Source organism: Corvus cornix, chromosome 3 (assembly GCF_000738735.6).
Source record: "Corvus cornix cornix isolate S_Up_H32 chromosome 3, ASM73873v5, whole genome shotgun sequence".
Classification (NCBI taxonomy): Eukaryota; Metazoa; Chordata; class Aves; order Passeriformes; family Corvidae; genus Corvus; species Corvus cornix.
Window position 1 is genome coordinate 38,565,073 of NC_047056.1, and position 23,850 is coordinate 38,588,922.

Here is a 23,850-nt window from a genome sequence, read left to right on the forward strand (position 1 = left end):
GGTTGGAAAGGACCCTAACAATGATCTCATTCCAAACCTCCTGCTGTGGGCAGGGACACCTTCCACTAGACCAGGTTACTCAGAGCCCCATCCAGCCTGGTCTGGAACACTTCCAGGAATGGGACATTAACAGCTTCTCTGGGAAACCTGTTCAGTGCCTCACCACCCTCACACAATTTCTTCTAATCTGAACCTACTCTCTGTCAGTTTGAAGCCATTCCCCCTTGTCCTGTCATACTCTTGTAAAGATTTGCTCTCCATCAGTTTTGTAGGTTCCCTTCAGGTACTGGAAGGCCACAAATAGGTCACCCTGAAGTCTTCTCCAGGCTGAACTGTCCAAATTATCTTCCCCTTTCCTCACAGGAGAGGTGTTCCATTCCTGTAATCATGTAAGTGGCCCTCTTCTGGACTCACTCCAACAATTCAATGTCTGTCCTGTTCTGAGGGCCCCAGAGCTGGATGCAGCATTGCAAATGGGGTCTCATGAGAGCCAAGCAGAGAGGCAAAATCCCCTCCCTGCTTTTGACACAGACCAGGATGTGATTGGTTTTCTGGGCTGTGAGCACACACTATCAGGCCATGTCCAGCATCTCATCCACCAGCACCCCCAAGTCCTTCTCGGCAGGGCTGCTCTCCATCTGTTCATCCCCAGCCTGTACTGATAGCACAGGTTGCCCTGATCCAGGTGCAGCATCTTGCACTTGGTTTTCTATAATGTCATGAGATTCCCATGCAACCACTTCTTGAGCTTGTCCAGGTCCCTCTGGTTGGAATCCCATCCTTCAGGTGTGTCAACCATACCACTCAACTTGGTGTCTGAGGGTGCACTTAGTGATGTCATATCCTTCTGTCTTTGTGTACATAACCATAAAATGACACTGACTAAATAAATTTACATACAGAGGTGTATCTGGCTGTATAAAACTGTGCATCCTTGAGTGATTCTCAAAAAGAGATACGTAGTCAGGTATCAGCCTGCCTCTACAGCAGGCTGAGGAACTATCTTTACCACATTTGATATGGTGCCAGTTATGCCATTTTAGTCTCATCTGTTTTATCAATCTGCATCGAGAGACTGCCTAGTGATGATCTTGCCCCTCTATACTGCACACAGAGTGATGTATGATCATTGGTGCAGTAGGGTGAATACCCTAACCCAGCTTCTCCTTTGTGGCTCTGGTCCTTGCAACAGCAAGCAAGACAATGCTGGGCAAGCCTCCTTTGCTGCCCCTAGAACCTCTGCAAGGGCTAGAAATGGTAAAGTCTGTTGTTAGGGCTTTGGACTGATGATATTTAAATGAAAGTCAATTTCTAAACTTCAAATATTGTTAAAGAAGTAGGATGATGAAGAGTTGGCTGAAAGAAAAAACCCAAATACAGGTATGTGCACTAATGAAGTCATAGTATCCAACACCAGTCCTTTATGAGTTTGCCTGTTAATAGTGGAGGAGCAGGGGAAGCATTAATGACCCCTTGACCTCCCCAGTAAATCCACACTTGAAAAGGAGGGGATTAAAATGTCTTAAAAGTCATGTGCTAGGAACTGAGAGAACTTAACATATTCCTTATGCTGATGTCAGATGACTTTCCCAACCCCTACATCAATTATACATACTCCACCAGGTTAAAACTGAAGCCCACGAGTGCTGGTATGTTAAGGTAAGATTTCTTGTAAAAAACTTTAGGTCTCTTGCCTTGGCATGGCTCCACCTTACTGCCTTTGTCCAGGGGACTGCTATGAAACACCTGAACTGCCTACACAGGTTATCATGGTCCTCTTCTCCATTTTGACCACTTTTCCATTTTGTGAGAGAGTACATTAAGGTGTGATCCTCCCAGTGGAGAAGACCCCTTCCAGCTTTACAGACCACTTGTGCAGGGCTTAGTCAGTTCCTCTTCCTGAAAATGGAGTGAGAATTCATCCAAATTACCAGCTCTGTTTAGCAGCATGATAACAAAATTAAGAAGAGGAAATACAAGCATAGCTGTAACCTACCTGGAGAGAGATGAGAAATATAAAACTCTACCAAGGAGTACAAAGGAAAAAAACAAGTTCCATGTGGTAAAAAGGAGAAGATATAATAATCAACATGCTAAAATTATGTGTGTTAATGATTATGAGGAAATATTTTATAAGATACAACAAAAATAAAATCAAAAATAGATGTTCAAATAATCTAAACCCATAATCTCTCAGAAAGGCCAAATTCTTTTCCATGTTAATCTCAAATGTCTATGTGACACCAGTAAAACCTTGTCTGATATTACAATAAAGACAAAGTGGAAAAAGAATTACCCCAAAACATAAGCAATCTGCCTCTGTTCAGTCTTCCAGTAATAAAGTTATAACTTCTGTGACTAACACAAATGACTGAAGATTTTTACAGCCACCCTGTCTGTGCAACACTCAGCTGCAATGAAATTGCCTTCTTATTCCAGAGAGACACAAAATTTAACTTGTAGCCATCTGAGAGCTGCTTGCACAGTGCCACATTTGTACTGAGGAAAAAAAAATAAACCAAACTAGGCTCATATTTTTTTGTTCACATCCTTTTAGTTCCTGTAAAATTATATCCACAGGAGCTTGGAAATGTAATTTATTACTTTATGTTACTTAATACATATATATATATATATATAATTATAATGTAGTTATTATATAAGTACAAATGAGTGATAAATTTCATTACTGAAGGAACCCCTCCATTGCCATCCACTGAGTCTTAAAACAGCTGCTACTTTCTCACCAAATTGGAGGCAGATTCAAATCTTGGTTGCCCTAAATGTATTTCCAAAGTAGTATCAACTTCTCCAAAGCCTTTTGAGGAATTCATGTCATGTGTTGCTCCCTTATGCTGTATACAATGATATATCAGCCCATGGGCTGTTATGGCTCACTGACTGGTACTTATGCTGTCCGTAGTCATCTTGGATGGCATCTCACTAAATATGTATATGAATACTCTCCCTCAAGGAAAAGCAACCACCTGTAGGCTCTGGAGCAGCGTCTGCAGAAAACCATGATTTCATCCTGGTGGGAGACCTGAGTACTCAGCCATTATGGGTGCTCACCAGCACATGTAGAGGAACCCACCTTTTGTTCAAAGCCTGGCTGCAGAGTCTGAACCAGGAAGGTCTATGGGCTGAGGCTGCATGAGGCTGCACTGTGAAAAAGGGCTGTGCAGTGTCAACAGCTAAGACTGAACAAATTTGGTTGTACTTTATGCTGCAAACTTTTGAGTTTGCTCTAAAAGCTGTTTCATTCAATTCATTTATTTTCTGTTTTTAGTGAGGTCAAAATATTTTCAATATAAAAGTAATCTTCCAAACAAAAAAGTTATTTATCTCTTTGATATTCTTTAAGGTATTTGTATTTCTGAACAAGACACTGTAATGCACAACATATCAGAAACAGTACACATATTTCAATAAGGCTTCAGGACAACAGGTGAATGAATTCTTCAAATCAACCTAGAGATAATTTTTAGGATGCTAAATATTTTTTCCAGTTTGAAAACTCAGGTTTTGCCATATGTGCAAGGGAAATAAGGGACTGAAAATGGCGTAATAGCCACATTTTTGACAAATAGCCTTTATCAACAACAGGAAAAAAAACCCCAAACCACACAAAACCCTAAAAACTAGCATTATTGTAAATTGTATATTTAACAAAATGGAAAAGTAACTGTGTCTGTCTTTGACAACTGTCCATCTTCAATATAATCAATTCTCAAAAAATCATTCAGGAGTAGTTTATCTGAAATTCCTTTGAAGACCTTCTCTACTCTCTTCCCACATAAGAAGACTTGGCCCACTCTGCTATGCAAGCACAGAGCAGAGCAGCCTGCATTTGTGAGGAAAGTGGTATTGCTTTAATTTCTTTGTGTGCTGACATTGTTGCCTAGTGATATTCTTCACTTTGCCCAAGGGGACATACATCTCACCTCCACAAAAAATCATACTACAACAGGACCTTACACATAATTTAAATAAAACAAGACATCCTCTTCAACTGAGCAAAATGAAGCCCCATTTGGACGTTTGGAAGGCACTCAAATATCCAAAGGTTTGAGAAGTGGCTCCTGCAGATTTTGAGAAGCTTGAAAGAGTGTCTTAGAGCAGCCACAGCCCCCTCTGAAAGAAGGATGTGGACAAGGCCAGAGCACTGGGTTGTGTGCAGCCCAAAAGGCACCAGCTCCACTGCTTCCCCTGCTGCCTGGAGAGGAGGGAACAAGAGCACCCCATATGTACAGCAAAACATGACAGAGCTGGTGTTTTAATGCTGTGAGCACAGAAAAAGCATGAAGAGGCTCTTTGTGCCCAGTACCCTGCTCTACACCCAGTCTGGTAGGTGGCCCTGCAGTGCCCAGATTCCTCTCCCTTTCACCTCTCCCTCTTGTAGTGCAGAGCAGCTATGAGAGAAAGTGGAGGATCCTGCAGGGGGTAAACCTCACTGCTGCTAGTCTGGATTGTGAAAGCTGCCAGGAGCTGTTCTTTCCAACCTGAGGGAGATACAGCACTGTCATGGAAAAGAATTATAGGAAGACCCTTCCAGCTACAAAATTGTTAAAAACCCTACAGGGTTTCCAACTGTTTGTTTTGTTATTTTGGAGTTTTTGGGTCTTTTTTTCTGAATTTCTAACTTTGTTCATGGACCATTGTTATAATCCTATATAATAGAATCTTCAAGTCTCTTGCTGTGCTTCATTTGCAACTGTGTGGTGTACGTAGCAATTAGCAGCTGATGTACTGTTATCTGGTCTCCAGTCTTCAGCATAGTTTATTGTACTTTTTATTCTCCATATGCCACAGAAAGTCAGTCAAATTCCTAATCTCCTTACACAAAAACCAAATTTGGATTGTGAAGCCTAACAAATACTGAAATGCCTGATGAAATTTCTGTGCACTTGCCCTGGTGTGTGAGTGTTTGTGCACGTGTACGTGTGTGAGAGGCCAAGAGAGGGAAAGCATTCTTTCAAACCCACCTGAGCAATCCAGGATTAGAGATTTTGGCAAATATACTAAAATATATTGAAGAAACAGATTTGATTTGTATCTGCAAACAGTTATCTTTTTCTGAAGGTGAGTTTTCATAATAAGTACGCATATTCTTCCACAGCAATGTAAGCAAACACCAGCAGAGCCCCAGCCTTGCCTTAATTATTGTGATACATTTTTGTGCCTTGTAAACAACTATTTATTGCCATGTTTAGATCAAGAAGGTGGGAACAGGGAACTGTGACTGATTAAAAATTTCGAAAATTAGAAAAAAGTAAGACTAGAATCTTAATAATGAAGAATATGGTCAACAGAATGACTTTCAAGAACAGGGTTTTAAAGAAAAATATAATATTCAGACACATGCTCTGTAATTTGGATGAGCTCCTGATCTTGCTAAAGCAAGTAGCAAAATTGATTTCTTAATGTGACATGTGAAAAAAAGAAACATTTCTATGCAGCTTCCTTGTATTTGGACAGGATTTTTTTTTAAAAAAAGGTTTCAGTAAACCCATTGCTTTTTGGAAAAATTAAAACCTCTCTCTTAACAACACAAACTGAAAATAAATATAGTTTTGCTGGAACCCTGGATTTTTTCAGTGTGTGTGTGATAGAGATAAACATAAATAAAGTAAAGCAATTTCAATAAAAAGGAATTAAAAAGACATTTTACATCAAGTTCTCTTTCCATTGTCTCCCTTGACAATAATTTCACGGTATCTCTACTTTCTGCCAATTTATGGCTGTGACTTCTCTTGAGGAACGTCAGCATCCATAAAGGCTGAGGTTTCAATGTTGCCTTTTCCTGCAACAAACCATCTACTTCATGACCTGCCCATGTTACTAATAATTCAGGATAAAGATGAGGCAATGGACGTGACTCCCTGGGTTCCTCATGAACGTGGAGTTGAGCAGAGGTGCCAGTGCCAGAGGAGCTCCTCCCTGACAGCCTTTGGAGGGCAGCTCATCACATTCGCAGCTTGATAAGCATTGCCATTCCACTCTCACCTCCCCACATAGATGCCACATTACTGCATTTAATTAATTACTGCATTTAAGTTTCACAACATCTCTGCAAATGGAAAATTTCTGTATCACCTCTATAGAGGGTAAACTTAAAGACAGGAGTGGCTGCAGTACAATTTATTTGGCTAAAGGTAGCTATCCATAATAGAGATGACCACTACAAACATGGCCACCCTGCGGTGGCCAGAAAGAAACAGTTCCCTCTGAGGCATGTTTATCTCATCCTAAGACAGGAATGAAGTAAGTCTGATGCACTGTGCTCTAGACATATTTCCTTCTCTTAATTTCTGGCTTCTGGAGGGAGACAGATGTGACAGTCTCAGATATACAGTAGAGTATATCATCTGTGATGAGGTGATCCTCACATAATTTCCACCCTACTTGCCAAACTCAAAGAAAGCTTCCACTCCAAGTGAGATTTGTATCCAGGTCATCCAAGTACCAAATACAAGCAAACCAAAAAGAAATCTTTGTCCAGTACCACAGAGCACAGGTGTGAACAGACCTTGGTGTATGCAGTGTGGCATGTTAGGAAAAAGAAGGACAATGATGGGAAGAGGGGAAAGAGAAGGATGCTATTTTAGCAAGTGGACTTCCCTCAGAGGCTCTTGGGCACCTTCACCACAGGGAAATGGACATCTCCTCTTTCAGCCTCACACACAGCAGAATTCAATGTGCGCAACCTGGAAGCCACAGTGAGTTCCAGTAAAATTTCCTACAAAGGAGGAGAGACTTTAAAGCCTCCTGGCTGTTATCACAGCAGCTTAGTTTCAAAAACAGAGAGCCAAAGAAAATCAGGGAGCCAACACTTAAAGGCCTTTGAGACTCTCTTCTGTCTCTGCAGCTCTTAAACAAAATGGTTGGAGAGACTGTGTGGCAGGGAGTTTGTCCTGGGCACAGCCCTGCCACCCCTCGTGGCACAACCAGGCAGTAGGGATGGTCCTGGGCCGGTCCATCCATGTCTAAAACCAGGCACAAGTTGGCACTGTTCTCAGCAGATGATCCATGTACCTGAAGTCATTTCTCACCTCTAAATAAGTTTCCTGGGATTCAGCTGAGCTGTTAGAAGATTGCCATGCTGCTTTTGTCGCCTTGGAGGAGTGGCTACCTGGAAACAGAGTCTAGACAAGATTAAGAGAATAAAAGCGGGTATTTATTGAGGGCCTTCAGTAGGTACACCTTGGGCAGTCAAAAAGCCTCCGAGGGGCTCCACCCAAGATGGACACTGGGTCACGGGATTTTCACACTTTAATAAGTTTGGTCCAGTTGAACATCAGGGTTAATTCTCCAATTACAGAAGGATAAAACCAATTTTTGATTGCAGACAAGAGGAAAATCCTGCACGGACTCATCTTTCCCCTTCCCAGCCAAGGAGACCTGAAAGAAAGTATGAATCATCCCACATGTTTGCACAGCCATGTAAAACCTACCTGGATTTGAGGCATGGTGCAGAGTTTGTGCTTTGTTCTGATATTTCCTGGGCAAAGAGGCAAAAGGCAGTTTGACCAGCTTTGCCCTCATCTCACAGCCAGAGTGATGGACCATATCTCTTGGGAGAAACCAGCCTTGCCCTGTCCAGGGTCCTAGTAAGGTTCATCGCTCCCTTTTGGGAGCAAGAGAAGGGTTGAGGAGACACCAAGGGCCACCCACCTCTGAGCCTTAGGTCCCTCCAGGCACTCTAATCCCTTCTGGTTTTGAAGGCTTTTCCTACCATCATATCTGCCTGCCCTGTATTTTCTTCTCTGCTCCTTTTCTTTCTCTCCTCCTGCCCCCTTCTAGCACCCCCTTTCCAATAAAATGCAGCACAGGGAGGCAGAGCAGTCTGGCACTGGCCTTTCAATATATTTAAATACCAGCAATTCACTGAGCTGGAAAATTGTAAATCTGCAATTTTATTGAAAAAGGTGGTCACCCCATTCTTTGGAGCCATGTTCAGAGACAGCAGAATAATTAATGGACCTTTATGCAACACAGAAGCAAAGAATGGCAAATTTATTAAGACTGGTAAGATGATATTTTTAATTTCTAAGAAACCAGATTTCCATATCTAGTTTTGCTTATTGTTACGTGAAAAGAAAGGCTGTTAAAACCATCCTGTGCAGGTAAAAACATTGTCATATAACCTTTCTTTTTCCCTTGAACTAACACGGGTGAGGACAGCAACTGGCACTGAGGGATTAGTAATGTCTTCTAACAGTGTGCATGAGATGCCTACTCTGCACCATGTCTAGACACCTTCCTTAGCATTTCATGTAACAACATTTCAAACCAAACCAGAGACAGACCAGTGCTGTCAGCACAGCTCATTTTAGTTATAAAGGGCATGCTTACTTGATGTGCTGCTAGGAAAGTTAAGCAAGGCACACAAACCGTAAAAAAAGCTTTCAAGTGGGCAATATAAAAGGGGAAGCAAAAGCCACCAAAGCAGAAAATAAAGGTGAAAGGTTTCAAAGGTAGGACAGGAGTCCCTCACATAGAAGGGGAGTATAAATGAAATGAAATAAAGCTTGTCATCATCCTTTTTATAAAATGTGGGTGGACCAATGTAGCTGTAGTGAATTATGACAGTGCTGTGAATTATGTGTGCAAAGAGTTACTAGACAGATGACATAACCCCAGTATAGAGGACAAAAAGGCCACAGAGCTGTACAACTGGCCGCAGAAATATGGAACAGGTGATGAGAGATGAAGCACCATCTTCTTTAGGAAAACCCTTTTGAATTAAGGACATGGTATGAACTTAGAGCGGAGCACCTCCTCCAGAATAACTAAAACTGCATATCGTTATTCTGAAAAGAATGCTTTCTCCAAATTAGCAAAGACACTTTAGCAGGAGCATGTCTTCCAGAAGAAGTCCTTAAACAACTAAGCCCTGTGAGGAAATAAGTACTGTGCAGAGAGGATGGGGAATATAGCAGCTCTAGAGCAAGCTCTTTGTTGCTGAGGGCCACTTCCATTTTCTAGAAAATTAAGACTTCCTAACACCCAAATGAAATGGCTGGCTGGGGTTTGACACTTCAGTGCTCTTGGAAAGAGTTCTGCCAAGTAAAGATAACTGAAATGCCAGGTAAAAAAAGACTTCTTCCACCCATTCTGTTCTCCTTATTCTGGCAGTTCTGCCATTCAGTCTCTGTAACACATCCATCATTCAGGACCTGAGTTATGTGCTTAGTCCCTCATTTACACAGCAAGCCCTGCAAACATTGAGCATAAGGGTGTGAGCTAGTGGTATCTGTCAAGAGAAACTATTAATCCAACCCCATGATATTTAAAAATATCTAGATATTTAAAAGTAGAAGAGCATTTCAATTTATTTCTCTACCTATAAGCTGCATAATTTAGGAATATAGCCTGTGGACTAAAACAAGATCATCTGCTGTGAGCTTGGAAAAACAAATTATTATTGCCTGTTATCATCTTTACATAAATATTTGGGAAATTTATATGTTAATGTTGTATCTTGTCAAGGATTCTCTCTTCTGTTAGCCCCACAGCCTCTTCAGGTTCTTATTTTCTGTGCTCTCAGTAGCTGCATATGGTTATAGCAAATCAGGCCTGATGAACCACAGGCACTTTCACACTTGTTTCCATATCTGGGTGAAGCACTTGGTGAGAGGAGCCACTCAGGCATATGGCCTGTAATAAGCTGAGCTCCAATGAGTTGGAACCTCCTGCTTCAATGGCTATTTGGCCATTTGTTTTCTTGCTGCAGCACTTTGATTATTTTCCTCCCTTTGACAGAATGATGAAAGCAACCAGAGGGTTTATGTACCACCTCCACCAAATGTTACCATATTCCAGTAGTCAGGTAGAAAAACAGGGAGATGATCAGGGGAAAGGTGCCCACTGACTCGTCCTGAGGATTGAAAGCACATATTCTGCAGAAAGAGAGACTAATGTAGACGCAGTCAAAAACTTCCCAAACCACCTATGGTGGCTTTTGGTGATCTTTCAGCTGAGGCTGTCCATGAAGCACCTGGCACTCTCAGTTTTCTCTCTTACACCAAACTGGGACAATTATTTTTACAGTACATGTCTTCATTAATTATTACAGAATTTAGTTTAGAAGCACATCAGCTCAAAGGCATTTGAATAGTTTAATCCATCTCAGTGAAAAGTATTACTTATAGCAAGCAGGTGACAAACCTAGTACAATGGCAGAATAAGAAATAAAGCTGATTTTTTTCAAACGTGTGAAAAAAACAGGCCTTTGCACAACACAAACATACAACAGAAACAAGCAAGAAAAAACTAAGCTTTATCCCTGGCCTAAACAATCCCAAGCAAAATAATTTCAGAGGAGAATTCAAGGGGACTTCCAGTAAATTAGTTCTTGTTTCTTCTTCTCACGCCTATATCTTAAGCACACAAGCTAATCAAATGTTTATTGCTACTGAAGATACAGGACAACAGCTGTGTTGCCTTTTGAGCCCCAGGACAGCACAGAGAGAATTCTACATTTGTCCTGATTGGAAGCAACTGAAAAGTTTTACATCAAACTGTTTTGCAACCGAGAGGCGAGCTTTCAGTTGCAGTGAATTATTCATGAAATGGTTCTGCTTCCCATAGAACATTTCAATTTTTCATTGAAAACCTGAGCAGGCAAACCAAGAAACTGCATGAAATACTTCAGTTCTGAAGAGCCATCACAGCACTCCAGAGATCCTGTTCTGTTTCTTTGTTGGGGACTTTGCCTCTGCACCAAACTCCATTTCCCAAATACACTGGCCAGGCAGCAGTGCTGATGCATACCTTCCCACCTATGCAAGAAAGGAATTCTGTTAATTATGGAACATGCAATGAAGTCAAGGACTCATCACTGTGTGTTTATTTGTTGGGACTTGAAATCTACCACCTAACTCAGTCATTGTTTCCATTGGATAGGGGGGAAAAATGCATGAAGAAAGGGCAATGTGGAAGAAAAATGGGCATGGATCCTTTCATCCTACTCAACTGCAGCAGTTAGTTTGTGCAGGAAATGAAGCAGAGCTACAAGGCCCTCCAAAAATAAACAGGAGAGTCACTGAAGTATGAGAAACCAATGAGCAGAAAAAGAGGCCACTTGGTCTTGCTCAGTGACAGCCATAGGATGTGTCAGACAGTTTTCATAGAGATGTCAGCTCAGCACCCAGTCTAAAAGCAAGGTGAGAGTGAAAGTGAATACGTAGTGTGAGAGTGAACTTACACCCAAGTAGGACCACAAAAAAGTACAAGGAAGAGTCAGAAGAAAACTCTTTGATATCCTCAAGCCAAGAATATGCATTGAAAAGAAAAGCAACTTAAAGTCAATTGCTGACTGTACTTGCTCTCTAGAACAGATTGCTTTTGATTTCTCCAACCAGAATCTCAGCTGTCTAATTTAGCTGATTTCTGTGAAATTCATGCCCATTTACCTGTTGAGCCTCTTGCCCTTAGAGAATTGGCATATTATCTAAGGTGAAAAATACATGCTTTGGCTATGCTTCTGTTCAAGCAGAAAATACCATGAGCTGAAATCTTCAAAACTGACAATGCTTCCCCTCAGCTATTAAGAAAACAGAGGTAAAAAGTCAGTTTCACTCCTGAGATCAAAAGAAATCCGGCATTTAGTTTTGAAAAGAGAAAGGAATCATCTGATGCAAGGTGAAGAGTAGGAATGTTAATGTAGGGAAGTTCTTAAATGTATCTGTAAAGAGGATCAGAGACAAACATGCAAAATGAGTTTGACATATTTCTCGGAGGGAGAACTTATGAATGATTGGATGTTTGAAACTTGGTGTGATGACTTTCAGAACCAAAAGATCAAGAGACTCTTGATCAAGGGAATCTAGAAGAGGCAGAAAGAGAAGCACAGGTGAAGGAATATAAGCCCATAGCAAAATATCTTTCTTTCTGTGTTTCAGGCCCTTTTTCTCTGTGGTGGGAAGGAAAGGTCAGAAATGTATGAGCACCTGTCTTTGAAAGATGGGCAGCATCTGCTTCAGCATCAGAAAAAGTCTGATTTGGGCTCTAAGGAATAAGCCCTGATCAATTCTCATCTGAGTGGTCCTCATTTACTCATCCTTCTGTACAAGAGAAGCTGATCAGATAAGGAAATGCCAAACAGGATACCCGATTATAGCAGAAAGCCTAGATCTATGGGATGAATTAGCCTCTTGATTCTGTGAGTTACATAGAAAACTGGAGAAAGATAAAGAAAATTATTAGATGTTGACAAGGAATTTACTGGATTGTTTTCACTACACCAAGTGATTAACAAGGCACAAAGTTCGGCAGTGCTTCTAGTGCTGCTCCAGAAAAGCCTGGTATATGGTCTCCCCCTAGCTTAGTGGGCAAGTTTGTCTGTGGATAATGTGGATGGCTTGGTAACTGATAGGAGCTCAGTGACCATACACAGAGTAGCACAGTTAGAGATCCATGACTACCCTGCCTTTAATCCTTCATTTTCCCTCAGTATTGGTAATGCAGGAACTAGTTGTAACAGCAAAGAAGTGCCTAGCATAGCTGGAAGGGCATGCACCATCCCCATGTCCTCCTGAGGTCTTGTACGAGGCTGATGCTGTGCATAGGTGCTGCCTGCCTGGCTGGCACCTGTTGGCTCTGTCCCTGTGCCAGGGTTCACTGGCTCAGCTGCTGCAGCTGCCCACAGCCGCTGCTGTGCCCATCTTTGATCAGCTGACCAAAAAATGCCAATTGCTATTGAGGCAGGCAAGAACATTTCTTTCTCCAAGACATGAATGCTAGCAACTGTTTTAAAATTCCATGTTGAATATTCCTTTGTGGTTGAGTGTGCATTCTGTTACTTGCAGTATCTGCTTAGAAGTATTAAAGCAAAATGTCTTTGTCACTTTTGTCTTTTTGTATTTGACAACTGCTGATGTCATTTTACTTTTGTTTGTAAATCTCAGCCTGTTTCCTGCTGAATCACAGAAGAAGGCAAGACATAATAAATATAGCTCCTATTCAACCCAGAAAGTTGTGGATCACTGGCATGACAATCAGAAAGGGAGTCTTTTTTAACCAGCAGTAGCAGAACAGAAGGATCCTGTTTCCTCTGCAGAATTCCCCGTCACTCACAAGCTTCAACTGATGTGGGTTGCATTCTCCAAAACAGAAATGTGAGTATCAAGAGTCAGTAGCAGAGACTGCCCTATATATGGAAATAGGAATAGAGGAAGCCCAGCATTCCCCATACAGGACCCCTAAAGCAGCTGTCTGAGGGCAGAAATTATAAAATGCAATACAGGAAGCTGAAGTAGAGAAGGATGACTTTCATACCCATGTTGTGATTTTGAGAGGTTTATCCCTCATCCTCAGTATTCCTCAGTCTTTCAACTGGCTTGACCAAGGCATGAAGTACTTGAACCCTTGTTGGCATTTTTAAGTTTTAGGAAAGTTCTGCAATTGCTAAGACCAACACACTTCAGATTCACTGGGAGACAGCAGCATCATAGGACATGACTGTGTATCCACATGATGTTCAGTCATTGCTACTTGATTCTCTGAGACTGAGAGGACATGTCCACACAGTGTGTGATGATAGAATTCTTTGAAAATTGGCAGGCTATAGAGTCCACTGAGCCATCCTTGCAATCAGAGAGTCAGGTGAACTAATAACTATAATAGGGACATTGAGGTAATGAATGAAAAAACCTGAGAGTAGGACCCTACCATTCTGTTATTGTGGGAAATACAGGGTTGTCCAGCTAGTAACTTGAGGGATGGAGTGAGATAACAAGATGTCTCTTCCTCTATGAATTAAAGGCTTTCTTGGACCTCTAGAATGAGAGCACAACATGACTTGGTGATATCAGCCTTTTTAGAGACACCATGTAGACCTTCCAATATCCTTCACCAGCACAGTACAAAATATTTTCTTCAACTCTAATAGCTTAAAAACATCTATCACAAAGTTCTGCCTGTTTTCATGAGAGAAGTGGTGTTGCTGAAGTTCTGTGGGGAATCACAAGAGGGATCATGGTGTGCTTCTGGAAAAGGCTGGTCTCAACAAGCCTAGCAGTGGATCAAAGCATAAGATGCGCTGATAATGATCCCTGGAATTAAACTCTCACTACCAAGAGAAGTGTCTTCATGTGTTTTGGCTTGAAAACATTCTCTGTTTCTCATGGTCAGGTTTTTTTCACTGTGAAGGATTCAGTGAAGCAGACAGCAAGGTAATGTACAGAGACTTCCTTCAGGGCACAAAGAGCAAGAAAGCATCATTTCCAAAACCGTAGTTGGCCAATCACCATGGCACAAGGCTGTAGCACTAAAGTAGACTCTTCTGCATGCACAGCGAGCAAGATGGTGCCTTTGAGAGGCTTACAACATCTACTATTCTCATCTCTCTCCTTTCCTCTCTTTGAAGTTGCCTCGCATACAATACAGTGTTATACAGTGCTGCTACTTCCAAAGGCTATTCCCCTGAGGAAGACCAGAAAGTCATTCTGGTTTTCCCCATTTTTTTTTTTTTGCATCCACAGTAATTATTCAGGCAGTAATTGAAGGGACTTTGAATATTTATTAAAACTACATCAAAGGTGTAGCACTGTTTTTTCTTTCTATATGACCCACAAGGAAACAAAAAACGCCCAGATAATTCCATTCAAGTTCAGGTTATTTAGTCCCATAACTTTCATCTGGGTATTTTTTTCTAAGTGGTGATAGACTGGGTTTTGTTGTTCTTCATGGCTAATTTAGTTCTCTGCATGTGTTTCAAGCATTTTTCTAAGGAGTTACCTTTTTTGTAATGACATTGACGATGAAGTTTCCTCACCAATAGCCCCTCTCTGAGGTCCTGCCCAGTCTGAGGGGAATGCTGCCAGACTCACAATTTCTTTGTCAGGCCAAAAGGTACACTATAGCTTATTATCTCAGAGAAGAATTCCAGAAGGATTGAAATCTGCAAGTTTGCCTACTCTATGTGGGCATCAAAGAGAGGCTGATCCCCTGTCAAGCAAGAAAGTTAAAGCGATGAGAATATCAGCCCATTAAACTACAGTGCTGGATTTGATTGCAGAGTAAGCATGGATAAACACATTTTATTCACTGCAACATGATAGCTTCAAATAGATATTCCAAATATATGTCTGAAATAATTTCTCTACTCACACTCTAAAAAGGTGTCATTGTCTCAGTGCCAGTGGAGCATACTACATTGTATACATACCTTTTTCATGGCTATGACATTAGTGGACGAATAAGCACGGTATTAACAGCTGATTTATTTATTTATTTATTTAAGAAAAATCCATGCATTGAATAGAAAATCATTAACATCAACTGGTCTCAGGGCTTTCTAACTGCTTATACTTCTTAAAAATATTCATACATTCTTTAAAAAGAAATAAATATATGGTTTTGTTGTACAGTGTGAGCTATGATTTTCCTTTGTTACAGGTTATAGCAGCAAATTGAAATAGAAGCCATTCTGAACTCAAAAGGGAACTAAAATTACAGAAATTGAAAATTTTTCTGGCATCTGGTGCATCAGGGACCTCAGTATACCTTGTCTGGGGCTCAATATTTTGGTTATAGTTATATAGTTAAAACCCTTTTAGCTTTCATGGCATAGAACGAGAGTTTAGCAGAAATGCCTCCCACTGTCTGTCTACATCTTTCACAGAGCCTGGTGTTGGAGTATTTTACAAATTTATTTCCCTCCAACCCCAACCACACATGAAAAACAGAGGATTTTGGCTGTTCCAGCATGTCTATTGTGTTAGTGTTCTTTCCTTATGAGCATCAGCTTGGGTCATAAATGTGGTTCACTTCATGTTACTGCAACTGTGGAAAAAGTAAGGAGGTTTTATCCTTGGTATTTGGTTTTGCTCCTTTGAGAGGACAGATCTTCCTGTTTTAAGCTTTCTTCCAAATAGCTGAGATTCATTAACCTCTGGAGCTGCCTTTTGTGCTGGTGCCTCACCAGCCTCAAGAACAAAAGGGATTAGATTTGACTAGACATCTAACTTTTTTGACAGCTGTGACTGGTGGAGCTGAATCTCACTCTAGGTAACATCTTCTGCTGGTTTTTATTAGTCAGGGCTGATTCCAACTCTCTTTAGCACACTGTTCTTGCTCACCCTGCTGTCTGCTCTGTACGCGTGCCACAACCAGTTAATTCTGTACGAGGCACATTCTTTCTGCAGTTCTATACTGTATTTTCATAGGTTTTGCTGCCTGCACCAACTGAAAACTATTAAAACCATAAAGTGCTTCAAAACAAGCAGGTGTCAAAAAGAAAACTCTCTTCTAAGTATGCCCCGTGCTGCTGGCAACTATTACTTGCAGTTACAAAGCAGATGATTTAAACTTTGTCAAGCTGTCTACCACATTTCTAAAGTACCTCCTTCCTGATGGAGCTGTAACTTTTGCTGTCCTGTACTTCCATTCAGGGTATTGTTTTCATGTTCCTTCTGTTAACATATCTTCTTGAGAAATTACTCAGGGCCAAGGCATCTGACAGAGGTCTGCTGCTGCTAGTGCCCATGTCTTAACTGATTGGCACTTAGTCACAGGGGTTGCTTGAGCTTCTGTGACACACCACAGCCACCAGCAGCCACCACCAGCTAAGGGCTTCCCCATCTCCAGCTTGGTAGTCACAGGTAGACCCAAGGACTGTAGCATGTAGTTTTGGAAGGTGGTATCAGCAAGTAGCAGGCAGTTTCCTGAACAGACACTGAGCTTTGTAGTTTCATTCTAGTCTAGTATGTGCTTATTAAACCCTTTTGTGCCGATGTCACAGTGGGTAAATAGAAGATAAGATGGGTGTTGAGACTGAACTATTTGAAATAGCATCCATGTCTCTGCACAGGGTTGAACTCCGCTGCCTGCATTGCGGCCCTTGGTCCCCTGCTTCTCTGGATTGGGGAATGTATTGCAAGACATTGCAAGCCTCCCCTCGAGGCTCCCACCCAATTGATGGTTTGGGGTTATTTTTGGGGTTTTTTTTACTTTGGCTTTGGCTGGTTGTTTTGGGTTTTTAAAAGAGGCAATAAAAGGATGGCAAGTACTCAGATCTTGTCATGATGTTCAGAGAGAGAGGAATCAGACTTCAACCCAAGAATGGGGTGTTCGGGTGAAAAGTTATCTGTCCTACGGTGTAGAAAACACCACTGTTGGGAGTAAATATACAGACTGATATCAAGAGTCTTGTGACTCTATAATACAAGGCTTTTGAGTCTCTGATACATGTTATGTAATGTAAATCCAAAAGGATTCTGTTGATGTCATTTCTGAGGGGTCATTTTTAGATGCTGTTTTTAAATACAGTTGTGTTTTGACAACTTAGAGATAAATCCTGTGCTTACAGAAATGATGGGTTTACCCAGAGTAGTGTAAATTATTTTGATGTACAGTAAACCTTAGTTGTTATTCTAATCAGGTTGCAGTACATTTGATATATAACTACAGTCCTCCATTTATACCACAGCATGCAAAATTGTCCTCATGTGTGTGCATATTTATACTTATAAATACACATGTACCCAAACAGTACATACAGGTATATTTATATGCACACCAAAACTTTATTTTATACACACAAGAAAATATAAAAATATATACACATAAGCAGATGTATATAGATCTGTGACCTCTAGTGACCTACAATAAAGAATTACAAATTGGGTAGAAAATAAAATACAATTTTTGTTTTGTTCTTTTGTCTAGGATGGGTTACACACCCTGGGACTGGAGATAAAGAAAAGCATATTTTGCAGCACAGAAAGGAAATGGTTTGATGTTTATGGATCACTACTGTCAAATTTGTACAAGTAAAATACAATACACTAGATATATATACACAGCAGCCCCCTTCATGTTTAAAACATTCTAGAGAGCTTAACAAGTGATAACCTAAGATAAAGCTGCTGTTGGGTCAAAGAATGAATTAAACAAGTTTTGCCTTTAGTCTTGACATGAAAGCATTTACAGAGCCAATGTTCTAAATCTCTGCTGGCAGAATATTCAGAGGTAGAAAATGATAGAGCACTTAAGATGCACAGGCCCTTTCAGCTATGGATTTATAATGATATTTCTGGAGAGCATTTGTAGAACACAAAACCTGACTTGGGCAGTAAGGAAGTAATACCTTAGTTGGATATGTAGGGCCTGGAAATTCGATGTGCAGCTGGAATTTTAAGAGCTAATGAAAGCCTGACAATAGCTCACCTCCTGGGGGATGGACAGGAACATTATCTGACTTGGTGAACCTTCCCTCCCCCTTGCTGCTTTCTTAAATTCACTTGACTAGAGGCTTTTCTTGCTTATATTTTGCAGGTACGCTTCATGATTATGCAACTGCCAGGCTGAATGCTCCTAAATGGGTATCACTGATGCAATGGTTCAGTCATAGTTTGTCCAAGAAAGTACTTCCCTTATATCCTCAGTGAATCAGCCCGAAGCAGGGGAGAGGGGATCTTCCCTCTGTGTCTAGCAGTGTATTGTGTTGCTGTCATTGTGTGGATGGACACCTGTCAGCCAAGATTTAGAAAACTGGAAAGATCTGGGTGGATGCCCCTTCCCATACAGAATAAAAAATCTGAATGATGGTTATGGCTTGCAGTTGTTCCTCGACTGATCCCAACAATCAACCCAGCTCTCTGGTGTGGGCCATACCCTGTTATAGTCTTGGTCTATTACATTGTATTAGAATGAACTATTTATCTCTTCTTGAACATCAAACGTGCTTTTAAATAAATTGCATTCACTTTTAAAAATTCTGGTTCATGTGTAAAAAGCCTCCAGGAAAACCAGAGTGGGTAACAACAAAGAGAAAACTCTGAGGATGCTTAGAAGTAGCCAAGACTCAGGTCCCAGACAGAAGCCTTTCATCATTACGAATTTTTCATTTGAAGTGTAGAGCTATAGACTAAACTGTCCATTACCCAAATTTGATTTTTTTGAACAATGTGTTTCAGGATCATTCCAATAAAGAGTGAAAGTGGATGAAATTGAAAGAAAGTGGATTTTAACTGCTTAACTTCAGACTTGCTATCCAAATCTCGATTGCCCACATTCCATCAGCATCTTGACTTTTGTTTTCCTGTCTGTAAGCTCTACAAATACCCAGGATTCTGTATTCCTGACTGCACACAAAACCTCTTTCTGAGCGTCTACAATCTAATGAGATTCTAAAAACAACATGAACAAACACTTGTCATAGAGTACACCATACCCATAGGGACAGGATCAGACACCAGACAAAACAGAGAAGCACTTGCATTTCCTATGAGACACTGCTGGTTAGGAAGGGACACGTACAGGGTCTGTGCCCTCGGCATCCTGCCAGACTCCAAGCACATTATTCCATGCAAGGGGTCCTAACCTTGGCAAGATATACTAGCCTAAGCACAAGGTCTCTCCCCTGGGCTTACTTATCTGCACACAAAAATGCAGTGTGAGTGACCAACAAAATCAGAAGAGGGCTCAAGCGGTAAGGACATTCATCTGCACTCTTGGAGATGTTGGGAGTTCAGGCCCTCTCACACAAAGGACAAAAATTTGGACCAAAAATTGAACCTTACAAATCCATTCCTTTGTGTAGATCCCATTTATATGCCCAAGATCCATGTAAGGTGTGGCAGCACCTTTACTCAGCGCATCATTTAATTTTACCTTTATAAATGGCTTTAAGGGAGTTTGCCTGAAGAGCAGATAAGGCGTGGCAGCTGATGGCAGTAACTCATTACCACTGTAGGTGAAGGGGCTGCACCACACATCTCCTGCCAAGGAGATCACTTCTCCGTGGTGTAGAGCCAACCACTCCATGATCATGCTGTCCAGCGTCACTGGATATAAAAACTGCTTAAAAGCCTGCTGCTAATATGTACTGGAGGTTCATTGCAGGAGTCGGGAAAGCTGATGTCTGTCTGAAAACAAACACAATATATGTTTGTAGTGGAAGTTGTAAACAAGGAGGCATGCTGGGTAGGTAGCCTCAAGCTAGCAGAATTTTTTAAAGATCTTGAGACTTTACATTACTTATAGGCTGGAGAAGATTCATTGTTTGTGAAACAACAGGCAGCCTTTGTGTTACGCCTATTGACATAGTGAAACCTTCTTGGAGTGAAATTTGCTGTAATATCCTGCAGAGATTTCCTCCTAAATTCTGAGTTTCTTAAATATTCTGCTCTCAAGCTTGCTCCTTCTCTCACATGAACATTCTCTTGCTACGCCTCGTATGGCGCATGCAACACTTCACAGTGAACCAAACCCCATGTGGTGGGAGAGAATTATCAAGGGTGAATGGTATCTTTAAAGAGAAAATTAGTAAAACATTCATTCTTATTAACTCAAATAAAAGCAAATTTCATTAAAGCACTAGCAAAGAGTGAAATAACTGTTATGTACATAAAGTTAGAGTGATCTCTGCAGAACCCAGCATAAGCTAAAGATGCTACTTTTATAGTATTATCAGAAAGCAGGGAACAAAGCAAGAAAGAGTACTGAAAGACTATTTCGTCCTCTAGGAAAACAAGACAAAACACTGTGTCCTAAGAGAACAGTGTGTACTGACTGTGATCCTTTATCCTTCGTGGCAATGTGAGAGCAGTCAGCAAAGGCTCAGTGGGCGGTATTCCATTGCATGTAACTCTTCTGAAGTCCCAGATAGCACACCAGAGATTAACACAGCCCATATCAGACTCAAAACTGGGTTTTCATTTTATTTATTGTAATTTATTGAACTGCAGTAGCCCCTAGAGGCTCTTAGTAGGACTGCTGTCCCATTGTGCTCCATGTACTAACAGGAAAGGACAATGATAGGACACTTGAGCACTCACTTGGACTTCACTGGGGTCTGGCACAAGCTCAGAAGTCTTCTGTACTTCCTTTCCAGAGACCAGCTTCATGTCCTCTTTTGTATGTGTCACTGAGTTAGGTACTCTGATAAAGACCCTCAAAGTTGGTGGAGTTACTACTACACACAGCTTGCTGTTTGCACCAACTCATCTTCACCTGTTGCAAACAAAAACTCCTTTGCCAGAGGGAAAAAATGACCCTGCCACGTTGTAGATGTGCTTCACAACAGAGATCTTCTATTAGCCAATCCCAAGAGCTAAGGAAAAACAGCAACAAAAAAAGATAAGAAGGCAAAGCTAGCAGTACAGCTGTCAGAAAAACACTGGGATAGTCAAACAGAAGCTTCAGTCATTCCCTCTGGGCTGGGAAGAGAGATATCTTGTCATGAGGAGCTGTTAAGAGAAAAGTAATTAAAAACTAGGGAAAAAAAAAATAAAAGGAGACCAGCAGGAGTCTGGATGGATGTTTTAAATTGATAGACTTACTTTTCTTTATGTGGGGAAAACGATCTTCTTTTTTTTTTTTTTTTTTTTTTGGAAGAGGGTGCTGGTGTTTCTTTTTTTACTTTGCCTGAGTCTTGAAGCTATAAAATTGCTCAAGAAAGGATCTTCACTACTAAATAGGCTTTATACAATATGGAAATACCACTACATACTTCAGGAACAGGGACAGGCAAAGGATGGAAGTAGATAAGACAGTAATGCTGGATCCCTGCCCATTAAACACATCTGAAAACAGCCTCTGGTGCAGCTGGCACTGGCTAATAGGCAGTTTAACTTTCTCAGCACACTGTTGAGTCCTAAATCCACTTTGAGCAGAGTAAATGGTCTGTATATGGCTCTTTCCCTCCATGGCATCCTGATGTGTTTTATATAAGTAATATTTTATTTTTATACTAGGTTTCTTCTAAGGATATTAAATAGTTTTGAAAAATTTCCAGAGCTCATTAAAAAGTCTTGCAAAATCAGTAAATATATTTTATGTTCAATGCAATCATTGAAGGCAGTATTGCTTCTATCATGGAGATTCATCCTAAGGTGGATTTGGTGGAGTACGTTTAAAATCCAGAGGAGGTCTGACATTCTGGAACAACACTACTCAATCAGCCAGGAAAGGATGTCCATGACAAAATCACATGTATCAAAACGACAGCAAAGAAGGCTCTTGTTTTCAGAAGATAATCTTCAAAAATAAAAATGGCAATGTAAAAACAAGTCTTTCTGGTGAATCTAGTTTGTCTGAAACAATCAAGGAATTTTGGCAAGAATCATAATTTTCTCCATAAACCAAAGACTGATCCTTTCAGCACCTGGCTGTGTCCTGATCCAAAGGGATTAGGGCTTCCTAGTCACCTTTCAACATCAGCTCTGCAGAGTTCTCCTCAGTGACTTCTTCTATTGCAAGTCTTTGCCTATCAGCATTTACTGAGGCTGGATGGAGCTCACGCCTCAGATATTCAGTTATGGCAATTTAGCACCAATTCCTCTGCTGGCTGTGACATGAGGTTCTCAGAAGGAGATGTAGAAAGCACCTCCTTGTTGGTGTTTTTCTCAGTAGCAAATCAAGGTTTCTGGTTTCTGCTCCTCAAAGATAAGTACTGGAAGAAGAGGACATGACAAACAGGAATGAGCAGGAAAAATCATCCAAGCACAACCACGGGAAGGCTGTAGTTAATGAGTACAAAGTGTGAAGGGTGAAGAGTAAAGTCTGACTTAGCAGTGTTTGTTAGTGTGTTGCTGCTGCAGACCTGGTATAGACACATAGGAGATTAAGGAGACAGAATACAGTCCAAACACAGCTACTTTTTCTGTAGCTATCTTTCCTTTTCAATTAAAGAAATCTAAATAAATGCACTTTTCAACATTTTAGCTCCCTAGTAGAGGCTCAGCAGTGGAGGGGAGGCAGGAACCCCTGTCAGTCTGCTGGGGGCCATACCACCCTGCTGGTTGTGGAAGAGAACACACACACTGCCTGGAAAGGATGGTCCTTGTGTACGTGTTGCACAAAGCCCACTGCATGCTCAAGGGCCACATTTCATACCTTGAACCATGGGCTCAGCCAAGCCTTTGTTCTTGCTGGGAATATGATTATTCAGTTTTTCTTTGGGTTTGATCTGAAGACTGCCTGCACTAAGGTAGGGGCTCAAGGCAGGAATGCTTAGAGGTTTCACTTACATAAAAAATGGGACAGAATATAAAATAACACAGAAGGTAAGCACTACAAACAATCATTTATCACATCAACATGTGAAATGGGTGGTATTAATAGCATGCCTAATATTTTCATTATCTCAGAAAAGATGCCCCGGAGTGATATAACTAATGACTTCATTGCATTGTTATGTAGATGAAGCTTTGAGCCAAAAAGTTGGGTGGCACTGTTCATATTCCATTTTTCAAACAAAGAAAAATCTACCCTTGCTTTTAGCCTCTCTATAGGACTAATTTTTTTTTATCCTTAAAATCCAGAATGATTGGGGCTACCCTTCTTCCCGGTATGACCAAGAGCAGTTGCAATGTACTTAGAGATGCAGGGACAACCTTAGGATCCAGCATCTCTGGATCCTTTCTCATGTGCCTACCACAGAAGGAAGTCTAGCTTGACTTAGTTTTTTGCACATAAACTGAGCAAATCCTAAATATTATAGTTCCACCCCTACCACTACCCTGGTGCCTCCACTGGGCTTCATAAATTTAGTTCTTTCAGAGAAATGCTGTCAGTAGGAGAAGAAACCATTTATTGTAGGGTGCACTTAGAACTAGCCCAGAGCTAGCCAAAATATCCCCAGCACCTGGTGAGCACTTAGGACCTGCATAGTTTCCAGCTCAGAGGGAATTCACAGAGCTCCAAGACTGTGCCAATTGATTTGGTGCACCACTGCAACTTGAAGTTGAGAGGAGCCGGCAGTATGTAATATAATAATGTATTTTCCTTGGCATTTTAAATTTTCCTTCAGCCCAGGCTCCATAGCTAGTTTGCACAATGCAATTAGCAGAATTTGTTGCTGCAATTGGAGTTTGCAGTAGTGCTTCAATCAGGATATGT

General features: G+C 41.0%; 1 long non-coding RNA gene across 1 annotated transcript; it reads right to left on the minus strand.

The window, feature by feature from the left end:
• Nucleotides 1-7,195: 7,195 nt before the first annotated feature.
• Nucleotides 7,196-20,605, minus strand: LOC104684347. The gene is made up of 3 exons (XR_750940.3): nucleotides 20,522-20,605; nucleotides 19,621-19,874; nucleotides 7,196-7,401 (listed from the first exon to the last, which is right to left on the minus strand). It is a non-coding gene; the product is annotated as an uncharacterized LOC104684347 (long non-coding RNA).
• Between the last annotated feature and the right edge of the window lie 3,245 nt (nucleotides 20,606-23,850).